Below are 25,768 nucleotides of genomic sequence, written 5' to 3'. Positions count from 1 at the left end.
AGAGAGAGATAAAGTACCAACCAATCAGCTTGTACCGTGCTTCATTAAAGTGCACAGCCACACACACGATATTGTTTGTGCTGCACGGTCAAACGATCCCGTATGTCTTCTGCAGGAGCGCGCAATTGTGCATACACATTAGACGACATAAACGATTTGTCATGCCGATATCCTTATAATGTATACCTGGCCTAAGCCTTGGAGAGAGATAAAGTGGATGAAGATAAAGTACCAACCAATCAACTCCTAAATGTAATTTTTCAAGCACAGCCTATAAAGTGACAGTTAGGAGCTGATTGTTGGTACTTTATCTCCCTCCACTGGTTTGTACTTCATCTCTCTCTCTCTCCACTTTATCTCTTGCCAAGGTTTAATATATCTGCCCCCTAGGATTCTTCCCCCTCTCTTATTTTCTATAACAGAACTGGTTTCTGTGTACAAAACAGATAACTCTTAATGCTGCAGATGAATTATTATGTCTTAATGTTTTTCCCCCCAACCTAAGGAGACAAGAGACCAAAATATCTTGTTCAGTTTTTACATTTTAGAAGAATTTATCAAGCAATTTAACAAAATTCTGCGCTCCGCTCATATTGGGCCTGATTCAGCAAGGACCGCAACTGCAAATATGCATGCAATTGGCCGATTGTTACGCACTGCGCATGCATATGCATCACAGTGCGTGAACGCTCCACTGCGATCGGGCTATGCGGACCCATCGTAGAGTGATTGACAGGAAGTATCGTTTGTGGGTGGAGATGGGGGGGTTGTTGGGGAAATGCAGGCGTGCCAGTGCGTTTGGACGCCGTTACAGGGGCGTGCAGAAATTAGCCACTGTGACGGCATACGCAGCTTGATGACTCATAGCGTGCGATGAAGTTAGCAATTCCTGAGTAAGATCAGAGCTTGTTCAAGTGTGCGTGAGGCTGCGATGGTACTCAATTGTACCGATGGTTTCGCAGTCTTGCTAAACATTACGGATGTGTGCTAAGTAAAGTGGGCGTTCTTATGTAGTGTAAAGTAGCTCAGTGCGCTATCATGTAGCAGCTGGTAAGGGCTTGTCAGTCCCTAAATACACAGCACAAAGTACTGAGTGTATAGAACATATAGATATGGGATCCAGCGCTTGAAATTATTAATATTATAAATTAATAAGATTAGAGAAACTGATGTATCAAATATAAATCACATTTATTACTTTAAAAATTAAATATAAAAAAGAAGCTCACATAAAACATCTGTAGCATATCATATATGGTTTGTGACCCTCTTGTGGGACAATATTAATTAGGACGTGCTCCCAAAAGACTGAGGACCTCATTCAGAGTCGGTCGTTGCAGCCGCACGGTCGTACGCCACTGATGTTCGCTAAACTGCGCATGCGTAAAATTCGCAATGTGCGTGCCCAAACTAGCTATTACGATCAGAAATTGCTCTCTCCTTCAACTTGGCCAGGTCGTTAGTTTGAGTGACAGGATGAGGCGTTTGTGGATGGTAACAGGGGAAGGTGCTTGTGAACGGGGGAGTGGAGATCCGAAAGCAGGCGTGCCTGACTATGCAAACGGCGTTTTATGGGAGTGCATAATTAACTAAGTAGTGTCATGGCACATGTGACATGGGAGGTTTTTACACTGACTTGATCGTAGTGCTTAAGAGAGGGTATGGTCAACCTTAAGGTCTACGACCAGCTCCGATGGTTTCTGATGGTCTCGATTAATCCTTATATGCCCGGAGATGACGTGTAATGGGAACGAGAAGGGGGCGTATTTTTAGTCTTGCGGCCGCATCCTCCCCTCGCTCGTCCAGCTAATGATCACATCTTAACGATGCAACTTGCGAGCGCTTCATTTGCATATCCGGCCCCTTTTATCTTACGACCGTGCAGCCACAACGACTGACTCTGAATGAGGGCCTGAGTTCATATGCAGCCGATATTTACCAAGTGTTATTTGCGCAGGTAATGGAGTTACAGTCCTCTTAGCGTGGAATTCGCAGATGATGGGGCTGTATAGAGTGTTCACTTGTAGCTGTAAACAAAGTCCATGCAGAGCAATATAGTCCAAGATCCGTGCTTTTGGCCACACTGCCAGCGGTCACATCCAAAGTCTGTTTAAATGATAAGTAATCGCTTAACGCGTTTCGCTGGACAAAGATCACCCAGCTTCATCAGAAGCATAGTTCAAATGGTCCACAGAAGCTCCGTATATACCCCACAAATTAGGGGAATCTAAAACACCTGTGTCTCTTAATTGGTAAAATGAAATGAACATCCGTTTCTCTTATTAATATTATTAAATTCACTAAAGGCAATCTTACCATATAATATAGAAAGTTGGAGATGTATTTTATAAAGAAAACACAATAAAACATACCTATTAACATCAAGATAATCACTCCGGGCGAGAGAGATACATCCGTTCACATGATCCCCCGTCCGGGCACATGATCCTATGTACTGTATACAATCAGAGCTTTGTTTGGATGTTACCAAGCAACTACACTGGAGGGATTTCCATGCATGTGAACGTGAAGTCACGTGACCATAAGCGGCCAATGATAAAGCGTACCTCTGTGTAATCTATTCTGTTGTCCAGGAAACCGTCCATTATGGGCGGCCACCCGGCAGCTATTCAAGGATATTTGTGAATCCATAATGATACGATCACACATCGCCACAGATTATTAGTCCGCAAGCATAAATCGTTTATTACTTTAGTGATTATCCCTGATATAATTATCTATATACATTCATGTCTTTCATTCGGCAATATTTTACATCCAAATCATGAACATACTCATGAATTAGAATAACAATGATTGAACATATTAAAGGAATATATATATACTGTATATAATTTGATTATGTAACGGTTTCCTTTCTATTATACTATTGTTAGATGGACATAGTATATATAGCACATTTAGATTTCATATATAACCCTTAAATATAAAATTACCAGTTCACTTCATAAATGGAATAATATTAGATGATATTGTATTTGATAGTTATGTCTATTGAATAAACAAACCTAAGAGAGGCAGCTGGGATCACCACCATGAATGTTATTATAGTGTCTAGGGATACTATGGAACATACCTCCCAACATGACCCTCTCCACGAGGGACACCATTCTCTGGTCCTGGACTTCAATGCTAATGTATGAATGGTGGCTGCTCCGGGGGGGGGGTTGCAGCACAGTCCAAAATTCAAATAGGGGAGTCACACCAACTGCCAGTGAGTCCCAGCCAGTGATGTTTGGCAGCGTGTGAAATGACAGTTGGTGTGGCTCCCCTATTTGAATTTTAAACTGCGCTGCAGCCCCACCTCTTACCAGGGAAGTCCAGGACCAGAGCATTGGAGAGGGTCATGTTGGGAGGTATGTGGTTAGTATGACGATTTAGTATATTACTTCTGTTTTCCATGAATTGTGTGCGTAATGTTCTGGTGGAGCGACCTACATAATGTAGACCGCAACCACAAGTCAATAAATAATAAAATGTGTGTCACAGTTCATGAAACTTTTTAGGGAATATTTCTCTTTCTGTACAGGTATAGAGATAGCGGTGGTTCTTCTGTGTGTGTATACATGTGACATCTGCCCTTACCACATCTAGAAATCCGGGTGTCCGTTCTATAAGCCATTCTGAACCATTTATTCCTTTATCTGATCCTTTTAATGTTTTTAGGTGGCTTAGTGCCAGCAAAGTTTTCAAAGATCTGTTTTTTCTATAAACAATTTGTGGGTTTGGGGGTATAAGATCACTCAGCATGTGATCTTGTTTCAAAATCTGGTAATTATGTTTAATGATGTTCTTAATCTCCCCAGCTCGATTGTTATATTTACAAGCAAAGGCCCTGATTCAGACCCACTCGCAAGCGGCTGTCCGCTCGCAAGTGGGTCGATGGTCTGCACTGAGCATGCGCACGACGGAGGGAGCTCCATCGTGCGCATGCGCCAGACGCGACGAGCGAAGGAAAGTCCTTCGCTCGTTGTGTCTGATCAAAGGGGGCATGCTGTCGATGTTGATTGACAGCACGCCCCCTTTGGTGGGCGTGCTGGGGGCGTGCCTCCCTGACGGGGGCGTTCCCAAGGGAACGCCTACCGTCAGAAGCCGGCCCACTGACATCACTAGTGATGTCAGTGGGAGTGATTTTGGCTCTGATAGAGCCAAAATCACTCCGGGCCTTGCGGTTGAAAACCTCAACCGAAGGCTCCGGCTCGCAGTTTCGATGGTCACGATGGTCACGACCATCGCGGCCATCAAACTGCACGCTCGTATAGGCTGTGGGTGGTGACCCACAGCTATACGAGCGTCCAGGAGGACGCTCCATTTTTATGGAGGGCGGCCCTCATTCAGAGCGTGCGCTCTGCTCAGAGCGTACGGCTCTGAATGAGGGCCATAGTTTAATTGTTTATCCTCAGTAGCCGATAATTATTTGTTTCTAGATCGATTGTTTTTAGATTGGAATAATGTTTCTCTCTCCATTGCTAGTAATTCTGAGTAAGCCTGTGTTAAAATATTATCAGGGTATCCATATTTTCTGAAGGAATCTAGCATATATTTTGCTTGTGATGAGAATGTCTCAACATGAGTACAATTTCTTCTGAGGCACATCAATTGGCCCTTTGGAACATTTTTCTTTCACGGGCCATAATGGGCAATCTTATAGTGTAAATAAGAATACGTATTGATACTCTTCACATAGTTAGAGGCGGTAATCTTGTTGTTAATAATTTCAAGAGTCACATCCAGAAAGTTAACACAGGTCTTATGACAGCAGTGTGTGAAGGATAAATTATAATTATTAGAATTTAAAGAAGTGACAAAGGATGTGGCAGTAGATAGATCCCCATCCCAAATAATAAAAAGATCGTCAATATAACGGCCTATATAGTTCTTTTCGAACGCCCCCATGTATAGGTTGGCGTAACTGGACACGAATCTGGTCCTCATGGCTGTCGCCATCACCTGTAAATAGTATGTGTCCAGAAAAAGAAAATAATTGTGTGAAAGGATAAAAGAGATACAATCCACGAGAAAAGTTTGGTGTGCTTCCCTGAGGTCACTATGCAGTTGGAGACATTTAGAAATCACCTCAAATCCCATAAGATGAGGGATGTGGATGTACAATGCAGTCACATCCAGAGTGAGGAATGCATAGGACTCCTTCCATATAATGGATCGGACTAAGGGCCCGATTCAGACCTGCTCGCTAGGCTGCGTTCGCACGCAGCCTGCCGATGTTTGCAATCTGCGCATACGTATTCATCGCAGTGCATATGTGCGAACTAGTCCATGCGATCAGGAAGCGTTCGCTCGCTGTGCATAGACAGCTCGCTAGAATGAGTGACAGGACATGCCATTTGTGGGTGGTGACAGGGGTTGGTCGATGGAAACGGGGGAGTGGTGGTGCAGCATCTTAACGCCATTTCAGAGGTGTGCATAATTAAGACGCAGCGTCATAGTACACGTCACTTGGTTTAAATTCATACTGAAGCACTCGCAGTGCTTGCGGTAGGGTATGGTCAGCCACAAGTGCTGCGATCGGTTCCGATGGTACTTGATGTTACTGATTGTTGCATACACTTCCTGGACATGATGTGGGAAAGTGGGCGTCTTAAGACAGGCTGGTGGGCATCTGCATACACACAGCGATCCCACGCCAAGACATAGTGGGCGTTCTAATGCTTTGCCGTGCGAACGCAGATTTGAATACTTTCGCTGCGTGCGAACGCATCTAGCGAGCGGGTTTGAATCGAGCCCTAAGTACAAAAAATTTGTAGTATCCTTGATGTGTGACCTCAGTGAGCACACCCTGCTTTGGAGAAATGAATCTACATATAACAATAGATTAGAAGTAAGGGAATTGATGCCTGAAAAAATACGACGCCCCGGTAAGTGACTCGGGAATTTTGGGTAAACAGTAAAATGTGGGGGTAGTAGGATAAGATGGAAATAAGAACCTGCGTTCCTCCCTGGATATGACCCCTTGTGTTACTACAGTATCAAGGATATCCTTCAGAAGCAGTAGATACTCTGCAGTAGGATCTTTATCTAGAGTCTTATAATACTGAATATCTTTTAGTTGGCTGTGTACCTCTGTTATGTAATCACTACGGTTCATGACTAGTAGGGCACCCCCTTTGTCTACCTCTTTAATGATGATGAAGGTGTCCGGGGTAAAGGCCCCCATACATCAGCAATTGATTGCAGCAATCATGCAATTTGCAATCGATTGTGTATAAAAATCTTCCCTTTTTCAATCGATTGTGGCAATTCTGCAATCTGCACTCGATTGAGAAAGGGAAAGATTTTTATACACAATCGATTGCAAATTGCACAATTGCTGATGTATGGGGGCCTTTAGTCATTTTCTGGCTCTTTTTTCTTCCCTGTACAAGTTACTATTAAATCTTGTTTTATTCTTAGTTTGAGAACATAAGCTTTTAAAGTCCTCTAGAGTAATTCTGTAGAAGGCTTCGATACTGCTACTCTTAGCACTTATTGGGAAAAATTCTGACTTTAATTTAAACCGATCTAAATAATTGTTTATATTATACATTTTTTCATATTTAATATCCCTTTCTGCTGATAAGTCAGTGTATTATTTTCCTCCCACAGCTCCTCTAAAGTCCGCAACATTACATCATCCATACTTTCCCGGAGAATCGGGAAGGAGTTATCGCCCTGTTTTTTCAGGTGTTTGTTGGCAAAGAATCTTTTCCGGTATGTTTAGATCTACATAGTGATCAAAAATGTTTGGGTCACTCCTTGTGTAGTGCTGCGATGGGATAGCGATCGCAATGAATTAGCATACTATCATAGTTGAACTGCGTGCGTAATCGCAGTTGCATACGCAGTTGCAATCTGTAGTGAATCAGGCCCATTGTGCATAAGAGAACTGTTATTTTAGGGCACATTGGCGGGAATTACATGGCAGTCCACTAATACCATAACCATGAGACATTGATAGGTAACAATTATTTTTCAGCATGTTTATTAAAGAAATTATGAAATTTGGTTTAACAACTAATACACATTCATTAACATTATTTAATCACTGTGATAGCTAACAATGCTGACATGTCATGGAAAATTTTTTATAGAAAGAGATAATGGTTACTTCTTTGTATTAAGGCCCTGATTCAGAGCCGGACGCTCTGACCAGAGTGCTCGCTCTGAATCAGGGCCCACCTCCATAATTATGGAGCGTCCTCCTGGACGCTCGTATAACTGTGGGTCACCACCCACAGCCTATACGAGCGTGCAGGTTGATGGTCGCGATGGTCTTGACCATCGCCACTGCGAGCCGAAGCCTGCGGTTGAGTTTCTCAACCGCAAGGCCCGGAGTGATTTTGGCTCTATCAGAGCCAAAATCACTCCCACTGACATCACTAGTGATGTCAGTGGAGCCGGTTTCTGACGGTAGGCGTTCCCTTGGGAACGCCCCCGTCTGGGAGGCACGCCCCCGGCACGCCCACCAAAGGGGGCGTGCTGTCAATCAACTTCGACAGCACGCCCCCTTTGATCAGACACAACGAGCGAAGGAAAGTCCTTCGCTCGTCGCATCTCGCGCATGCGCACGACGGAGCTCCCTCCGTCGTGCGCATGCGCAGTGCACACCATCGACCCACTTACGAGCGGACAGCCGCTCGCGAGTGGGTCTGAATCAGGCCCTAAGTTTCCAGTTCTACTGTTAGAATGAAGATAAAGGGCTCAATCCAATTTGGAGCGAGTTTGCAAAAGCGAGTGAGTTTGTTTGTTTAAATTTGCATACATTGCACGAATGTGCGCACCTGAGAAATGTGAACTCCAATTACAAATACCAATTTGCCTGACTTTTCTTAACAATGCAACATGGGAGAAGTGCATGAAAAAGGGGGAAACCACCTTGACCCCAAAAAAGTGACAACTGAGATAGCAGGACCATATAGAAGGCTATTAGTGCCCATTATGAAAGTACTGGATGTTTTTAAAAGGTATCAAATTACTGATTTTTGCACATTTTAATTTATTAATGGTGGAAAAATAGTAGCAAGCAAGGGGTTTTTACCTCGCATCTGAAAGTTCAAAAACCCATCTCTCATCAATGCAACACTTCCGCATACCTGTCCCACATCATTTATACCTCCACATACCTGTCCAACATCATTTATACCTCCACGTACCTGTCCTACATAATTTATACCTCCACATACCTGTCCCACATCATTTATACCTCCACATACCTGTCCTACATCAATTATACCTCCACATACCTGTCCCACATCAATTATACCTCCACATACCTGTCCCACATCAATTATACCTCCACATACCTGTCCCACATCATTTATACCTCCACATACCTGTCCTACATCAATCATACCTCCACATACCTGTCCTACATAATTTATACCTCCACATACCTGTCCCACATCATTTATACCTCCACGTACCTGTCCCACATCATTTATACCACCATCTACCCGTCCTGCATCATAAACACCTCAGCCCATCTGTCCCACATCAGTTAAAACTCCACATACCTGTCCCACATCAGTTACAACTCCACATACCTGTCCCACATCAGTTACAACTCCACATACCTGTCCCACATCATTTGCACCTACACATACCTGTCCCACATCATTTATACCTCCACATACCTGTCCCACATCATTTACACCTCCATATACCTGTCCCACATCATTTACACCTCTACATACCTATTCCACATCATTTACACCTCCACATACCTCTCCTACGTCATTTACACCTCCACCTACCTGTCCTACATCATTTATACCTCCACCTACCTGTCCCACATCATTTACACCCATTATTGAGCTTTTTAGAAGAATTCACTCGAAAACTGACTTGCCATTATTGTCCAGATGATGCTAGTTAAACCCCTCCAAGTGCACAATTATTAATTGTGAGAGTTGTACCAGTGGTTCTGCACTGTGTCCTGACATTGTTACCTTATAATAAAGGTTTTACAAACCTTTTCATCTGCTCACGGGGCTGCACAAAAAAACAAAACGTGAATTTCCTCTGAAAAATCAATGCGTGTTTGGAATTGTATTGTAAATTAAATTCAGGGTGCTAGTTTCCCATGAAAACGGCTTGCAGAACCAACTCACAGCTGATTGGATTGACCCCATAATATACCTATAATCAGAGCCGTAACTAGACTTTTTGGTGCCCTGTGCCAGAAAGAGCATTGGCGCCCCCCCTCCCCTATTTTTCAAAAAGGGACATAAGACGCGTGACCAGGAAATGCTGGGAAAAAAAGAAGAGGAAGCTACAAGTGAGAATGATATTAAACAGAAAATTGACAGGCCCAAGCACCACCCTAGTTACGGCCCTGCCTACAATATTGGGACTAATACACAGTTGGTCACAAGTATGTCGTAAATTGCAGGTGCGATTTGTTTTAATTAAAATTTGCAATTGCAGTCATATATAAAGTAGCAACTATCTCAAGATGTGTAGCATGTGACAACAGTAGTATATGCTTCTGAATAAATAAACGGACCCCACATTAGCGTATCCACTCAATGCTGAGATTTACTTGGCCACTCTAGGCAACACTGGCTGGTGTCTACCAGGGTAATACTCTTAAAATATAGTGCATGCACTTGTTGCACAACAAATAACAGCATTAACATGTGCACCAGTGCACAGTTGGTAATGCCCATATGGGGAACCACTTGTTATTTACTTTAGAATTGGGGCAACGCTGGCACTGCTGCACATGTGCATCCTGGAAACTGTAGTGCAACAAGAATGTGCACTATATTGTGAGCAAAGTATACTAGTTTTCAGCCTCCAAACCACAGAAGAGTAAATCATGTAGTTTGGATTTGAAAATCTAATTTAAAAAAAGAAACCTTCTCTGCATTATCTGCTTGGTATCTGTCAGCTGGAATGCCCAGTTCGCAAGTTTATAGCTTACAAGGAATTGTAATATATGCTTATTTATCCACCAGAAAGCTTTATTTTGTAATTCATGTTATTATGAACTGTATTACGTATTATTATTATTATTATTATTATTATTATTATGAACTGTATTACGTATTATTATTATTATTATTATTATTATTATGAACTGTATTACGTATTATTATTATTATTATTATTATTATGAACTGTATTACGTATTATTATTATTATTATTATTATTATTATTATGAACTGTATTACGTATTATTATTATTATTATTATTATTATGAACTGTATTACGTATTATTATTATTATTATTATTATTATGAACTGTATTACGTATTATTATTATTATTATTATTATGAACTGTATTACGTATTATTATTATTATTAATATTATTCATTATATTATTACCAACTGTATAACATATTATTATTATTATTATTATTATTATTATGTATTGTTATTATTAGTATTGTATGTATTAAAAAAATATATACACTAACCTTTGGTTAAGCATTTTCTTAGAAAATGCTATCATTTAACACCGTATAATCGTTAAGTATAAGTGAACAGCTGCAGCAATTACTTACTTTCTCTATCATTCCTCTCACCAAACTATTATTCTCTTAATTCCCTGTGAGCTGCTGCTGAGATGACCCTTAGCTCTCCTCGCCTGTGCCATTATTCATGCACTTTGTACAGTGAGATTAGTGTTTAGTGGCAGGAATTGGATTGTACTGTACTATACAAGTGAAACACACTCTGGAAGGGGCTGGCAAGCATTGTTCTAGAATAACAATAAAACCTCTCAGCAGATTCATAGACACAGGATCTCATTCTATTCAAGGTCTGTTCTTACACAGGGCAAGAACAAAAGTAAATATTGCAGTACGTTATTTTCTCCATGACACTATCGTAGAGTCATGTGATGAAGCAACATTTACTTACGTCAGAAGAGCTTAAATAGAACAGTTTGGCTGAGAAGAATCACTGAGATATATCTGCTAATAGAGTCAGTACTGTACTTGTCCAGTAATTGAGCATATTTGTAAAATTTTAGGGGCAGTTTTGCCTTTGGAATTTTTTGTTTCTGGAAATTACCTTATTACCTTGGCCAACTATACGTAAAAATGTTTCCTATTCTCTGTGCCTTGGTACTTATTAATATTAATTGTATAAGACTTCTTAAAATTTTAAAAATCGTATTGTATTAAAGTGCAGCAAATATGGCATAATGGGAAGTACAGTATCATGTATGGCGTGTTTAGATACATTAGATCATCAGACCACGCATGTGCGAGTGACCATTTCCGGAGACAGATCTTATGGATCCCCCTCCTGGAATGTTTTGTGGAATGTAGGCAATAGGCTACAATGGCAAATGCATTTTAGCAGCCCCCATATAAACCTACAGAAGCTGTTTTTGCAAATGAAAATGGGAATATCTGCTGCAGTCCCCTGTACATACATTCAGCAGATCCTTAGTATTTGCTGGTAGCTCACTGAAAATAAGTGTTTTCAGGGGACTTCCTGCAAACATATTTGGATTAGTATGCCCCTTAGTGAGGAAGTGAGAGGAGAGCTGAGAAAGCTTGTCCCATTTCTCATGAATATTAATGCAGTCTATAAAATGGCTGCCTCCATTGTGAGATATCAAATGTAGACAACCTAGAAACACTGCCTAAACAATTGCTGTTCTCTGCTTATCAAACTGCTCCTATTGCCCTTAAATAATAGTTAAATACTATGTATAAATTCCATGTTAGCCTATAAACAAAAAACAAGGTAGCATCTATGGTGCATTATACTTGTATATAACATACACAACCAAATGCCAAATTTGCTCATACTTTATGGAATATCAATAATCGCTTATCATAATATCTTTAAGTACTTCCCAATTCAGACTCATATACTTCTTTCTCCAAGGAACATCCAGCAGAACAAGAAAATTCACTAAATTGATACTCTACCCATAAAAATGCTATCTATTTTTTTCCTTTAAAAAATATTACATTTACTCATAAAAACATAAAAAATCATTGCTTATCTGATATGTCCAGAACAATCAATGGTCACAGATCAGGTTTCCAATGTCAGCCAACTGATCCACTGCATACCATGGAACTCAACAAAAATGTTGCAAGAGGCCACTGATTAAGTCATTCAATGATGAAACGCGGTGGACGTTATCTGGGCTAACGTGATCTAGGACATGAATGTACCTATTCAGAACCAAAGCCGTCGGCAAATGTTGGGTCAAAAGTACTGGTACATATATCTACTATATAAAAATGAAAATGTGTCCTTCTGTCATTCTGTCTTTCTATACAAATCCACAGTTTACAAGCCAAGATCGTGAAATTTTACATACGAGCTTATTAAAACACGGCAGAGGCAACTAAATACATTTGAAATCAAAATTAATTACTGTTAATTTTTAATTAATTAAAAAACACAATTTTTGCATAGCATTTGCCCTCTACAGGTCAGGTCCAGAATTAGAAAAGGATTTAGCCCACAAGCCAAGATCTCTCATGGTTCTACACCTAAAGCACCAAAGAAGAATAAAAGCATTGTCCTGTTTGGTTTATTGTTAGATGCAGATTTGAACACCATTCTTCTTGGGCCATCTGCAAGGTCAATAATATTAAAATTTTATTTTTGTTTCATTTCATAATTTGATTTTATAACATGCATTTTGCTACATACTAAGGAATTATGGAATTTTATTCTGTAGCATTTAAAAGTCTCTGAACATCATTTATTATGGCTCCCGCACGGAGTTTACAGTACCTTTTAAATGCTGAATGAATTTATTAGGGACGAGCGTGTTCGGTTCAGTTCCCTGCCTGCCCCGGATCCTTCACCCGAGGCAAAACCTTGCGATGCCGCTGTCGGGTCGTGAGGTTTTGTATTGAGCGAGCTTAACGCTGATTGGCTGAGAGAGCAGTCTGTCACGGCTCTCAACCAATCAACGTTAAGCCCATTTAATATGCACACAGGAAGCAAAAGAAGATGGCGCCCGCCATCCCTCACTGCCTGACACAGCTGGCACCTCCACTGGCAGCATCCCCCGCTGCCGACACCACCGCTGCCGACACTGCCGACACCCCTGCAATGCTGCCCACATGCTCAGGACACTCTTAACTACCCCCCACTCTGCCGACACTCCCACACTGAGAACACCACCAGCACCCCTGGACTGCTGACACTGTCAGCACACATGCACTGAGGACACCGCTGTCACCCCCGCTCTGCCGACACCCTGCATTGAGAACACCCTTGCACTGCCAACACAGTCAGCAAACCTGCACTGAGAAATCACTATTGATATTAAGCCAGGCTTATTATGAGTCTGAATATTGTAAAAATTTATATCTGCATCCATGAGGATAGATCCATCTGATTTACAGTCAGGCCCATAAAGATGGCAGCTATACTGGGATGCAAAAACGCAGCTCTGCAGCACAAATTTTTATTTATACTTTCTCATGCATGAGCTTACACAACTAGATGGTGTCAACAGTGGTGACCAAACTTTTTTGTCTACCTCCTTGGTTGCTGGACCGCACTATGGAACGCACAGAGGCTACTTCCGGTTCATTCCTTTGTCAGCCCCAGGATAAAACCGATTGGATGAATCTTATACACCGTGCAGACCCTGAATGCCGGAAACAGCTGTACAAGGAACTGGAAGTAGTTGCTGTGCATTTCATAGTGTGATCCAACAACCAGGAAGTACACAGTCATCCTGGTATCAGAGCAACAGAAGCTCTTGGCCGTGTTTACACTGTACATCCGGCACATTTTGAATGCTTCAATCTCCAAAGTTTGCTACTTCCTTCAAAGACCTTAGGACTGTGGATGGGGAAGTTTGTCACACTTTTCATGAGACCTGCCTAAGGAGAGGTTTGTTGGAGGATGATGTGTAAACAAACATTCTTAAAATCCCAGGCAACGCCGAGTACTCCAGCTAGTATAAAATACAAGTGCTATTAAAGATAACATTATGGGTCTGATTCAGAGATGAACGCTGCTGCGGACACTCTTACGTCTGTTGCCTGAGTCGCAGCTGTGATATTATGCAAATGCTATTATCAGCCCTTACCCTGGTGTAGCAGTCTGTGTCTGAGGGCATGATTCAGCAAGGAATGCAGTTGCGTATACGCACGCATACAGTCGATTAATTTGCACTGCAGTGCGCGAGCCAGACGCTGCAGTCAGAACTGCCTATGCAGAGGCTACGCAGACAAACGACAGAGTGATTGACAGGAAGTGCCATTTGTGGGTGGTGATGGGGGAGTGGCCATGTGAACGCAGACGTACCAGTGCGTTTCAATGCTGTTGCATGGGCGTGCATAAATTATCCACTGAGATACCAGACGCCTCCTGAGTACTCATAGCGTGTGCAGAAGTTAGCAATTCCTGAGTGAGGTCTGGGTTTCCTTAACTCTACGTCTGGTTTCAGTGTTACTCGATGTTGCCGATTGTTTTGCTAAGTGTACGGATGTGGGCAGTGGGCGTCCTTATGTCAGGCTGCGTCTGCGATGCGAATGCAGACATTTAAATAACACCGTTGATATTAATAACGGAGTTGCGTGCGTATAAGCAGAATAGCCATCCTTGCTGAATCAGACCCTGAAGGTGCAATGACTGAGATGCCCATTTTCTGTGAGGTGTGGATTCAGAGACAGGCTGTATGACCCTGCCGACCATTTGTACCTGTCCACCTTCTTACATGTCGACCTTTAGTGGGTCAACCTTTTGTCCCTGACATACTATTGACTGTCTAACATCTGGTGTCTATCTAGAGTGACATTGTCGACCTTTTTACTGTCTATCTATAGTCAGGAACCCTTTCAGTGTCTCTGCACGCTGTAATACTGCTTGTGGTCCTTTAAACGCCACCATCAGCGCGCCATCACTTGTACCATCGACCCTTGCATCACCCTATGCCAGCTGCAGTGTCACCGTCTGGCTCTGGCTTCCTATGACTACTGCTGTGTGTCTGGGAATGCAGCTGCTTTTACTGACACTCTAACACACCCATGAGACAGACTTTTTTTTCCATTCACTTCTAGCCACCTCCCAGTCACTACTCAGGAATGGCCATCAGTTTTCAGCCCCATTTCTGATAACGTCTGTCTCGGTCACATCAGCATCTTTGTGCATACAGTTTGTTTCACGCATGTGCCAAATTTCAGAAAATTTTATGAATGCGCCGTTGCTGAAAATTGCTCAGCTACGCAAAAATTGGCATTACATGTGGTTTACGTACGACTCACAATCAGACCCATGTTAGGAAATTACTTTTTTAATCACTAAGGGGTCTATTTACTAAGCAGTGTTAGAAGACAGAGTGAAAAGTGATAAGGTGCCAGCCAATCAGCTCCTAACTGCCATCTCATTTCATGTGTTTGAAAAATGACAGTTGGGAGCTGATTGGCTGGCACCTTATCACTGACTTATCACTTCTCACTCTGTCTCCTAACACTGCTTAGTAACTAGACCCTAAAAGACAAAATGGTTTTAAACTATTGTTTATTAAGCAACTGTATGACTTGCAATGTGTAGAGATAAACTTTAAATTCTTTAGCCTACTTAGGGCCGAATTCAATTAGCCGCGAAAGTGCTGTTTGGAGAAAATTTTCGCGGATTTGGACTTTTTGCGTATTTTCAACTTATCTCCGTATTCAATTGCAGGAGTTTTTGCCTACGCGGAAAAAAAAACAGGTGACAAGTTTTCTCTATGTATAGGCAGGCAAATTGGAAGTGCAAAATCACTATTTTGGGGTGCAAATGTGGGGATTTGGTCCAGAACCCTTTGGACACCCCCCTAATGACTAATCAGTCCAAAAAACAAAAATTGAGAAAACCCCAAAAATGACATGTAATTTTTTGGGCAAAAATTAAAACAGTGTTGGAAAATGGGTAAAAAGTGTGTGTGTGGGGGGTGGGGGGGGGCTATATGATATATAGATGGGACAGGTGTTTTTGGGATTGCACGAGGCTGCAGCCGGTGTATATATTAGATTTTTTAAATCTTCACTTTAGAGACATCAAAATATGCTACAACCCATTTTCATGTACCCCAAATATGACCTCGGTACTTATTTTTCCCAAAAGAAATAGCTTTCTTTCATTTTTCAGCACTTAGGCATATAACAGCCAATTCTGACACTTTAAGAGCACAAAACAATGTTATTAGGGCTATTACAACACTTCTATATTGATTTCTAATAGTGCAGCTTTTTCTGGGGTACAGACCGATTTCCCCAAAATCTTAGGGACTTTTTGACAGTTTTACTAATCGCCAATTTCGCCTGTTTGCCTTTTCACGTCTTTTGAAATTGAATACGGAGATAAGCGGGAGCGCGCACAGAAAAGTATCACCTAAAAACAAGCGAAGGCTGCGAAAACATTGCAGCTCGGCTTTTCGCAGCTAATTGAATATGGGCCTTAGATTAACTTTGTATGGATTTTTATGACAGATTTATTTTCTTTTGTGCTTAACTACAGTTTATACTGTACATATTTATTTTATTCTATAAACATTATATGTTGCTACATACCTTTTCCAGGATTATCCCTACTAGTTAAGGAGAATCCAAAAATATACCACAAATTTGAAATCCCAAGTCCTTCTTAAGTGCAAAATATTTAGTACTTACTATCTTAAAATGTAATGTTGACATTAATGTGCTTGATATGCCTTCGTTGCGGTGTGGTACAATTTAGCGACATTCAGTATGTCGACATGAATGTCGACTGTCAGAATGCTAATATTGTCAATAGGTTGACGTCGACATGCATGTATGTCGACATGTTCAAAATTTCTACACGTTCAAAATGTTGACGTGTTTTTTTGCTTAATTTTTTAGGCTAACACTAAATTTAAGTCGAACTCCAGCCCTAGTTATAACCCTAAACCTAAGCCTAACTCTAAACCTACTCTAATCCTAAAAAAAAAGAAAAAATAACATGTTGACATTTGGTATCAACATGGAGAATGTTGACATTCGGAATGTGTTGACATTTAACCCTGTCAATCTATATGCATGTCAACGTACTGGTTGTCAACCTATTGACATTTTGACTGTTGACATTCAGAAACTGTTGACATTGCGGTGTTGACATTCTCAGTGTCGGCCTTCTGAAAGTCAACAGGCTGACCGGATACTTTTTTGGATAAAAGGAAAAACACAAAGGGGAAGGTATTATGAGTGTATGTTTACACACTGACGTTGCTTTAAAAATGTTTTTCTATAGAGTACATTTACATAATGGGTACATACAGTTTCATCTGATTACCTGAGACTGTAATATTAAAGTTGTGGCAATCACATACTTCAATAAGTTATGTTACTTTCACTTAGGGGTGGCTACTCTCATGGTTTACTACAGCTTTTATATATTGTTTATAGTTCATAGTCTGTTGGAATGTTTCCTTAACAAGTCATCAGTAAAAATTTCAGGAAAAATTGCAATAGCAAAAGTAGACTCCGGAAATCGTTGGTTGGCCAGTCTGGATATTATAGGTTTAGTTCTTTGCTTTTTATTTTGCTGTGTTTTACTGGTCTCACATTGAGGGGTAAATTTACTAAGATCCAAGTCTGATCGAGTTTGTTTCTTTTTAAATTCGATTACCCTCACCGAAACTGATTTGAGGCTACTGAAACTCACAAATTTACTAAAAAGTGAGTTTAGCTGAGAATGAGTTTTCCAGTGGTGAAGCAGATAGCAAGTTTAGATGAGATTACTCACCAAAGATTGCAGTGTTTTCTGCCAAACTCTCCCGAACAAGCAGCCTGCACATATCAGTGAAAAAAAAAAGGGTTAAATGATTTTAAAAAAATGACGGAGGGTCCCCCCCAAAAAGACATAACCAGCCCCGGACTGCTCAGCCAGTCCTGGTTCCTAAAGTTTTAGGAACCAGGACTAACTGAGCAGTCCAGGGCTGGTTATGCTTTTGGGGGAGGATCCTCCGTAATTTTTTTTAAACATTAACTATTACAATAGTGATTCAATACAGAAACATACACAAATCGCACTGATCTGTGTATGTTTCTGCCAAACTACCATCTCAGGAGATGGTCTATTTGAAACTTCTAATTAGCTGCGAGTTTGCAACAATTACTCCCAGAGTGATTGACAGGAAGTGCTGTTTGTGGCAGGTGACGGGGGGGTGGTCTGCGAAACACAGGCGTGCCAGTGCATTTGAACACCATTGCAGGGGCATTCATAAATTATCCACTGCGATGCCATACACAGCTCAAGTGCTCAGTGCGTGCGATGAGGTTAGCAATTCCTGAGTAAGGTCAGAGCTTGTGCAAGTGTGCGTGAGGCCGTTATGGTACTCAATGTAACCAATAGTTTGGCAGTCTGGCTAAATATTACAGAAGTGTGTGTAAGGTAAGGTGGGTGTCCCTATGTTGTGCTGCGACGGCATAGCAATCGCAGTGGATTAGCATATTATCGCAGTGAGACTGCGTGCATAATTGCAGCTGCGATTGCAGTTGCGATCCATAATGAATCAGGCCCCTTAACCGCAGACTAACCTTAACACTAAAATAGACTGTTCACTTTCATAATGTCTAATGTTAAATCCTGGCGATCTTTATTTTCTTATTGCTGTGATAAGAGGTGTCTAAACCCCAATAATTGGTAAATATGCCCATTAATCTTTTGCAATGCTCATCTGTTATATACAGTGGTGGATTTTACCTAGGGGCTGCGGGACTGCACCCCCCTCCCCCCTGCTGATCACAGCCAGACAGGCAGTCCCAGGGGGAGGTGTTTTCTCCCCCTGGGACTGCCAGTCCGGACTGCAATAGCAGAGAGAAGGCTTCACATGGACCCCCGGCCAGACAGGTAAGGAGCCGCCACTGGTTATACATGATAGTTTCCTACCCTCCCGGATTTTGCGGGAGTGGCCCGATAAAGCTCTAATCTCTCTCTTCCCTGCATTGTAAATCAAATCCCTTGGATTCTTTGGAATCTTCACTGCAGCCAGGGAACCACCAAGTATTTTCTGGTCAAGGACAGTGATTTGCTGTAGTCACTATGACTGCTGTCTGGGCTCATCAGCCTCTGCTGTCGACTCTCTGCAGATCCCTGTTGGACCACCAGCAGGATGGAACACAGCTTGCCTGACCCCTGTAATCAGCGCCTTCTTATCTTAGCGTCTGCTGCTGTTGCTAGTGTGTGTGAGCTGTGGCCAACACTCAAAAAGGACAATACAACGAAAAGTTTTAAAATCCGATTTTACCAAGAGATGATCATTAAAGTAAGTCTGTGATTTCTTATCATTTGTGGTAAACTATCGATATTTAGGTGAAATATAGGTTCAAAAGTAGTTGCATAGGTATCACATTTATCGTGTATATTGTGCTGAGTGAGAAGAAAATAAATAAATATCACAGATAATAGTTGAAAACAAGAAATCCAATATTGCAGGAGCAATGTTAGTGTCAATACTTGCAAAATTTCCCAAAATATTTTTCTACTAACGTTATATAGAAATATCTTGCAACAATCATTTAAGCACATAAACGCTCATATCTGGAACTAGACACGTCCCCTCATTCTACTACCAACTGGAATCTCCCTGAAACTATATTTCTAAAGTAGGCAAGTACTGTATGTGTATATCTAGTTTTGCAGTGAACACGGATAAAAAAAAATCCTATAGAATGCTAGCTGGCATGACAGCTTTGCTTTGATTGCATTTCATGACCAGATTAACCAATATAATCGATCGGTGGTATGGTACAATAATTGTACAATTTGGTTGAAAACTAAGAAATTGTCCAAATGAGAACATTTCTGACTAGCATAGAATAATGGAACCTTTTCTTCTACAGGCTTCTTTTGCTGCTGTATCTGATATAAATTCTCTCTCTTGGGGCTCTATTTACTACAATCCGCATATTGAATGCGGATTGTAGTGTGATATTACCGAGTGAATTCGCATTGCAAATTCAGGCAATATCACAGGCATTTACTATAAATCCCTTGCAGGGACAGAGCTTGTGATAAAGCTCTGTCCCTGCGGATCCCATCCGCACTCTAGTTTTTTCCGAAAATACAGCGACTAAGAGCCCGCGCATGCGCCGACCCACCATCGCTGCTACCCCCCACCAATGCTAAGCCCCGCCCCCCACGATCGCGGACCCCCGCGACCCCCCTCCCCCCTTGCGACCCCCCCCCACCTTCATTACACTTACCTGCATCCTCCTGGCCTCCGGTGATCTTCTCCGGGCTTCCCGATCAGGTGATCTCCCATACTGCACTGGGACCCAATCACCTGATGACCGGGCCGCAGTGCACTATGGGAGACCAGCTGACCGGAGAGGAGCCATCACTGGAGGCCCGATCACCGGTCCCTGGATTCAGGTAAGTAAAAAAAAAATGTTTCAATTTTTTTTTTCTTTTTTTTACAGCAATCAGCTTGCGGTCTGTTTAGACCACACAGCTGATTACTGGTACCGGCTCCCGCCTCTGCTCTCCCCGTTAGAGGAGAGTGGGAGCCCGGTAACCGGGGGAGACCCTGGATAACGCCACCTCCAGGTGGCGTTATTATCACAGTGCTCCCCCCGGTATTTTTTTACAATTTATTTTTAGTAACTCTGGTCGGATCACATTTCCCATTACAATTATGGGAAATGCGATCTGCTTTACTAAAAATAAGTGATACTAGGGGTTGGAGTAGAATTTTACTAATTCTACTCCAATTGCCCTGTAATAACTACAGGTGAAACTAAAATAATGTGAAAAGGGTGTGAAAACACCCTTTTTCACTTTATTTTAGTAAAAATAATGTTAATAAATAGAGTATCTCAGTGCTTAAAAAATCACAACATAATTAGATCTCTTGGCATAGCAATATATTACTGCTTGCTCATTCAGGTTGTATGTGTTGTTGTCCTACAGAGGAACAGATCATTGCTAGACTGTCCCTCCGCTTTCTGATACAGAACATTATGTTTCCACCACTGACTTCTGCCGTATCTTAATTCACTCACAAGACAGAACGCAGAGCAAGAAGAAATTGTAACTGAGAAGTAAGAATAAGCTTTACATAAAGTAAGCATATCTATAAATAGGACAAGCTCAAGGTCTAAAAAAACTAGAGCCTTGGCCTGTGTCCATTTATATGCAAGTGATATATTTTTGTTTGTCATTGTTGAAAAATTATATAACAAAGAAGCTTTGGGTTTTTGAAGTGCTGTCAAAATACATGGAAACAAAGGATTATAGCAATAATAAATAATAATATTAGACACTAACAGAGTATCTCAAATCTCAAGATGGAATGAACATTTTGCTGAAATTTTATTCTAAATACTTAGGTTTATTAAGCATGTTATTTGCTTCAAAAAATTATGTCTGTAAAGAGGTGAAAACATTTTCTAAAATCTACTGTTTTACAGACGTCTATAGCTGCCTTTTGTTGGGCAACCTATCTGTTTTGTTTGATTGTTTTTTTTTTTGGCCAAAGCACACAGATACCGTGTGGTACTAAAATGGGCAATGATTTGGATCAAATTCCAATTCACATCTATTGGATTTTAAATAGGAAAGGCGTAAAGTGCAGTTGGTTGTCGAGTGTGATAATTGCATGTACAATCTTCAATGAACCACATTAAGTAGATTGTATGGGATCCTGTTCAAGGTGGAACTACTGGAGAAAACAGAGGCGTCCCCGCTGAATGTACGCCCCAGTAAATAGAGCGTTAGTGCACACCACTTTGGTCATCCAAGTATTTCCCTGATGGAATCTGACCTGGCACCAGGCACCTGGATGCCCTAGGAGGCACCTGTATAAGCCTGCTCCCCAGCAGCACCGCACCTCTGTGCTCTGCCTTTTGCAGTGTTGCGGATGAGATGCAATGCCGTTGCGGCACTGCCACCTGACCTGTCAGAGCCCAGCTGAGACAAGGACTCGGAGCAAGAACATGAAAGCTATGTAGGTAAGTAGTTACTTACATTTAGTGGGGACACAGTGGGAGCAAACTAAACATTTTACAGGGGATTTGAATATAGAGAAGGAAGGGGTACACAAAACATAAGAGCGAGGGGGGGGGTTCAAGTCAAAATACAACTGGGCTGTAAGAAGGGGTTATAACTGAAAACTGGCTAATTGAGATTTATTTAAAATAATATAGATATAATAAGATGACATATAAATGTATCCGCAGCAACAAAAACATCAATGTGAATACCCTTATAGCAACCTACCTTGAAACTCATCATATCTTTGGTTACTGCCTCATATTCCAGGGGGTCAATTTAATCCAGGGGGTCTGGCGGTACCATAAGTGAGGCATCACACCTGTGCTGCAGAATACAGAACATATGGATGGGAGCAGGCACAATTAAAAACTTAGATGGGGTAGCACAACACAGGACATCTAATATTTAGACATCAGGCATATACACACATAGAGGGGCCAATACACACATATAGGAGGACAAGGCAAAGAGAAACAAAAAAGTAAAAAAGAAAAATCTAAATATAACATGTTATTATAATTGCCTGACATCAGCACAAAAGCGTTAAAAGGAAGAGAGAGCTGGAGGACGCAGATATATTTCATAGGCAATGGGGGCACCATACTCTATTTTGCCTCCGGACAACTAACCTGCAGTAACGCCCCTGATCCTTTTGTGTCGCTAAACACTCACATGACACAATCTGAGAAATACAGATGCAAATCCAGCTGTTTGGTGCTCAGGGCAAGTGACTGGATCTTCCTGTGTGCTGACAGTTTTAAAGTGACATTATCTCTTTTGATTATGTAACCGCTGGGTTCCTACGAGAGTAATGAGGTAACTGTAGATCTACTTACTATTGACATCTCTAGTGCCTCCACCAAGAGCAGTCTTAAATGGTCACACACATGGAAAAGAAAGTGGTTATGTTTTTGATTCCACAATCCTTTACATTACAAATATGCCCCCAGTGAAGCTTAGCATATCTTTGACAGATAGGAAGAACCCGATGACACAGAGCTATTCTCCATTTGATAGATACGCCCATTGGTGCTGTTACTTGGTGTAGTGGTGTGGTATTTATATGGTCGATCTCTTACACATAAAACACGGGTTGGGTACGGGATGCCGGCGCTCAGTTTTATGTTATCTCAGTGTCGGTAATGAGAAAAATATATTTTAAAAAATTTGGAGAGATGCCTTATAATATTTTAAAGGTATGATTCAGGGATGCCCTGTCACATGCCAGATCCAGCTTTCATTTCAGCATCTGTGGTATCCGGTCAACTTGTCGACATTCAGGTTGTTGACAGGTTCTGTTTTGTTTGTATATGCATTCATAAGTGCACTGAAGCATGGGTGCTGTGCTTCTTTATTCAACTATTTGCAAACTATACACACCCTGCACACCAGACTACACCCACTTTCCAGCATTCTCCATGGTCCTAGGGACCGTCACTGAAGATTCAGGCTTTCACTTACAAGTAAGGGGGAGTCTGCACACATTAAGCATATCTAATGCAATAACATCACAGGTTCTGAATGTCGACAGTCAGAATGTCAATATGGTCATTAGGTTGATAATCAATATGTAGTAATGCATTTAGGTCGACATGGTTAAATTTTCGATACATTCAGAATGTTGACATTTAACATGTCAATACCAATATGTAGATATATATTTTTTTGTTAATTTTTAGGGTTATGGTTAGGCTAAAATAACAAAAAAAAACAACCACATCTCGACATGTTAAATGTCTACAGTCTGAACGCATCAACATTTTAACCATATCAACCTTAAAACATGACTACATATTGATTGTTTACTTAATGATCATGTTGACATTCTGACTTAACTTTCAGAACCTGTCATCAACAAGCTTAATGTCGACCTTCTGAATGTTGACAAATCATACCACACCCACATCTGGTACTCGCTCAGTGTCCTCTCCACTGCTGCCCATGATCAGTGTCCTCTCCACTGCTGCCCATGATCAGTGTCCTCTCCACTGCTGCCCATGATCTGCGGACATGCAGTATTTTGAGCTCTTATAATATGTTGTCAGCTGAAAGATCATGTCATAGGCCCACCTCTTTCAAATCAGGCAAACCTATTTAAGAAGCACTCTGTGCACTTTTCAGTGACACAGTATTAGATTAATATTGGGGTAAATGTACTAATTTGCAGGTTTTTAGAAGTGGAGTTGTTACCCAGAGCAACCAATCAGATTGAGGGCCTCATTTATCAACGAGTTTTATCACTCACGAGTGATAAAACTCACTGCATATTGTAAATGATGCTCCAGCAAATCAGCTCCCAACTGTCATCTGTTTGAAAAATGACAGTTGGGAGCTGACCATTGGGAGCTGATTGGCTGGAGCACCGTTTATCATATGCAGTGAGTTTTATCACTCGTTGTGAGTGATGAATGTTGTTGATAAATGAGCTATTATCTTCTATAAGCTGCTAGATAAATGATAAGTAGAATCTGATTGGTTGCTAAGGGCAACAATTCCACTTCTAAAAACTTGCACTTTTGTAAATATACCCCTAGGTCTCTCAAATTTCTAGCTTCCTGCATTTTCTGTGATTTCTTTTTCTTTGTAGTTTGTACACCAGAATCGGTTTATTGGGTTTCCCTCTTGCTCCTTGATATGGCACACATCTTGGCATCTCCACGTAGCGGACCTTTGCATAACTACCAATCATTGAGCTGCAAATCCCAAAACCTCCTTTGGGGGTTATTGGTAAATCCCGGCGGTCAGTTAGACTCCACGCCTCTGTTTCTGAAAGCTCTAACTTTGATAATAAGGAATCCGCTAGTCACAGATTTTGATTTGAGACATCTGTGGACATTTCGCTTACCACTAGGCCACGCCCCCAAATTATTGCATTGTGAAAGTATTATCATACCTCAGTAATTATGACAATAATGATCTGAAATGAGATAGCAAGATTATAGAAAGTAGCTAAACCATAGCATCTCATAATGAGGAGCTCTGAAAGGTAACATAATAGGATGATCATAGATACCCTTTCAATTGAATACCGTATTTTCATTTGCAGCCCCAAACCCCCCAGTGAAATGGCAGAAAAATAGCCCAAAACAAACGCCATACATTGTAAGCACAGCAGCATCCATAAATACTGCTCCACAATAAACACTACCCTGCCCTAAATGCCACACGTTTGGGGTACTAGCCACACTAGCAACTTATTGATCCACCCAGCCATCCAGGCATTAGTGGGCTGATTGTTGGGGCTGGTTGTTGTCTTAGCAATTGGGGCATAGACATGTTAGCATAGTGCTAGGTGCCTATTCGCCCGCTCCGAGTACCAGCGTAAACATCACACGCATCATAATCGCCTCTCCATCTCAAAAACATCTTTTAAAAGCTTAAATGCTGCAGCATTTACGGAGAAAAAATATGATATATTTTCACTACCAAATTGTAATAATATATATAATATATAATATTTAAAAACAGGTAAAAACAGCAAGCTAATAAAGGAACTTCTTATTTAAGCAGGAGCTCAGACACAAAAAAAACATTGAAAATGCTAGAAAGCAATATTTTTTCCATGAAATTACTGTCCCATGTAAATTAGGGGTACATTAAAATGGGTTCAAGTATATTTCCGTGTCGTAAAATCGCAGTTTTAAAAACCGTTAAAAAACCATCTGCAGCAACCGCGTGCGATGTTTAAAACACTGGACGCATCCATACAGCCCTCCAAAAAATCAGTCCCAATAGGTTAAAAACTATTTTCTTTCATCCAAAATTTACGCGGTCGTTTTTTGCCAAAGTAAACAACTTATGAAATTTGTT

The 25,768-nt window shown here is 41.2% G+C and overlaps 1 long non-coding RNA gene across 1 annotated transcript in view; it reads right to left on the bottom strand.

The window, feature by feature from the left end:
- Positions 1-25,768, bottom strand: part of LOC148474879 (uncharacterized) — a 79,832-nt gene that overhangs the window by 25,584 nt on the left and 28,480 nt on the right. Inside the window, exons 2-3 of the long non-coding RNA XR_015872820.1 lie at positions 22,184-22,282; positions 17,708-17,751 (exon numbers count right to left, since the gene is read on the bottom strand). This is a non-coding gene — a long non-coding RNA (uncharacterized LOC148474879). The remainder of the gene's footprint in view (positions 1-17,707; positions 17,752-22,183; positions 22,283-25,768) is intronic.

The sequence above is a fragment of the Taudactylus pleione genome, unplaced genomic scaffold (assembly GCF_031769625.1).
Source record: "Taudactylus pleione unplaced genomic scaffold, aTauple2 ptg000803l, whole genome shotgun sequence".
Classification (NCBI taxonomy): domain Eukaryota; kingdom Metazoa; phylum Chordata; class Amphibia; order Anura; family Myobatrachidae; genus Taudactylus; species Taudactylus pleione.
Note: the sequence above shows the minus strand (reverse complement) of the source record. Positions and strands in the feature narration are given on the sequence as shown.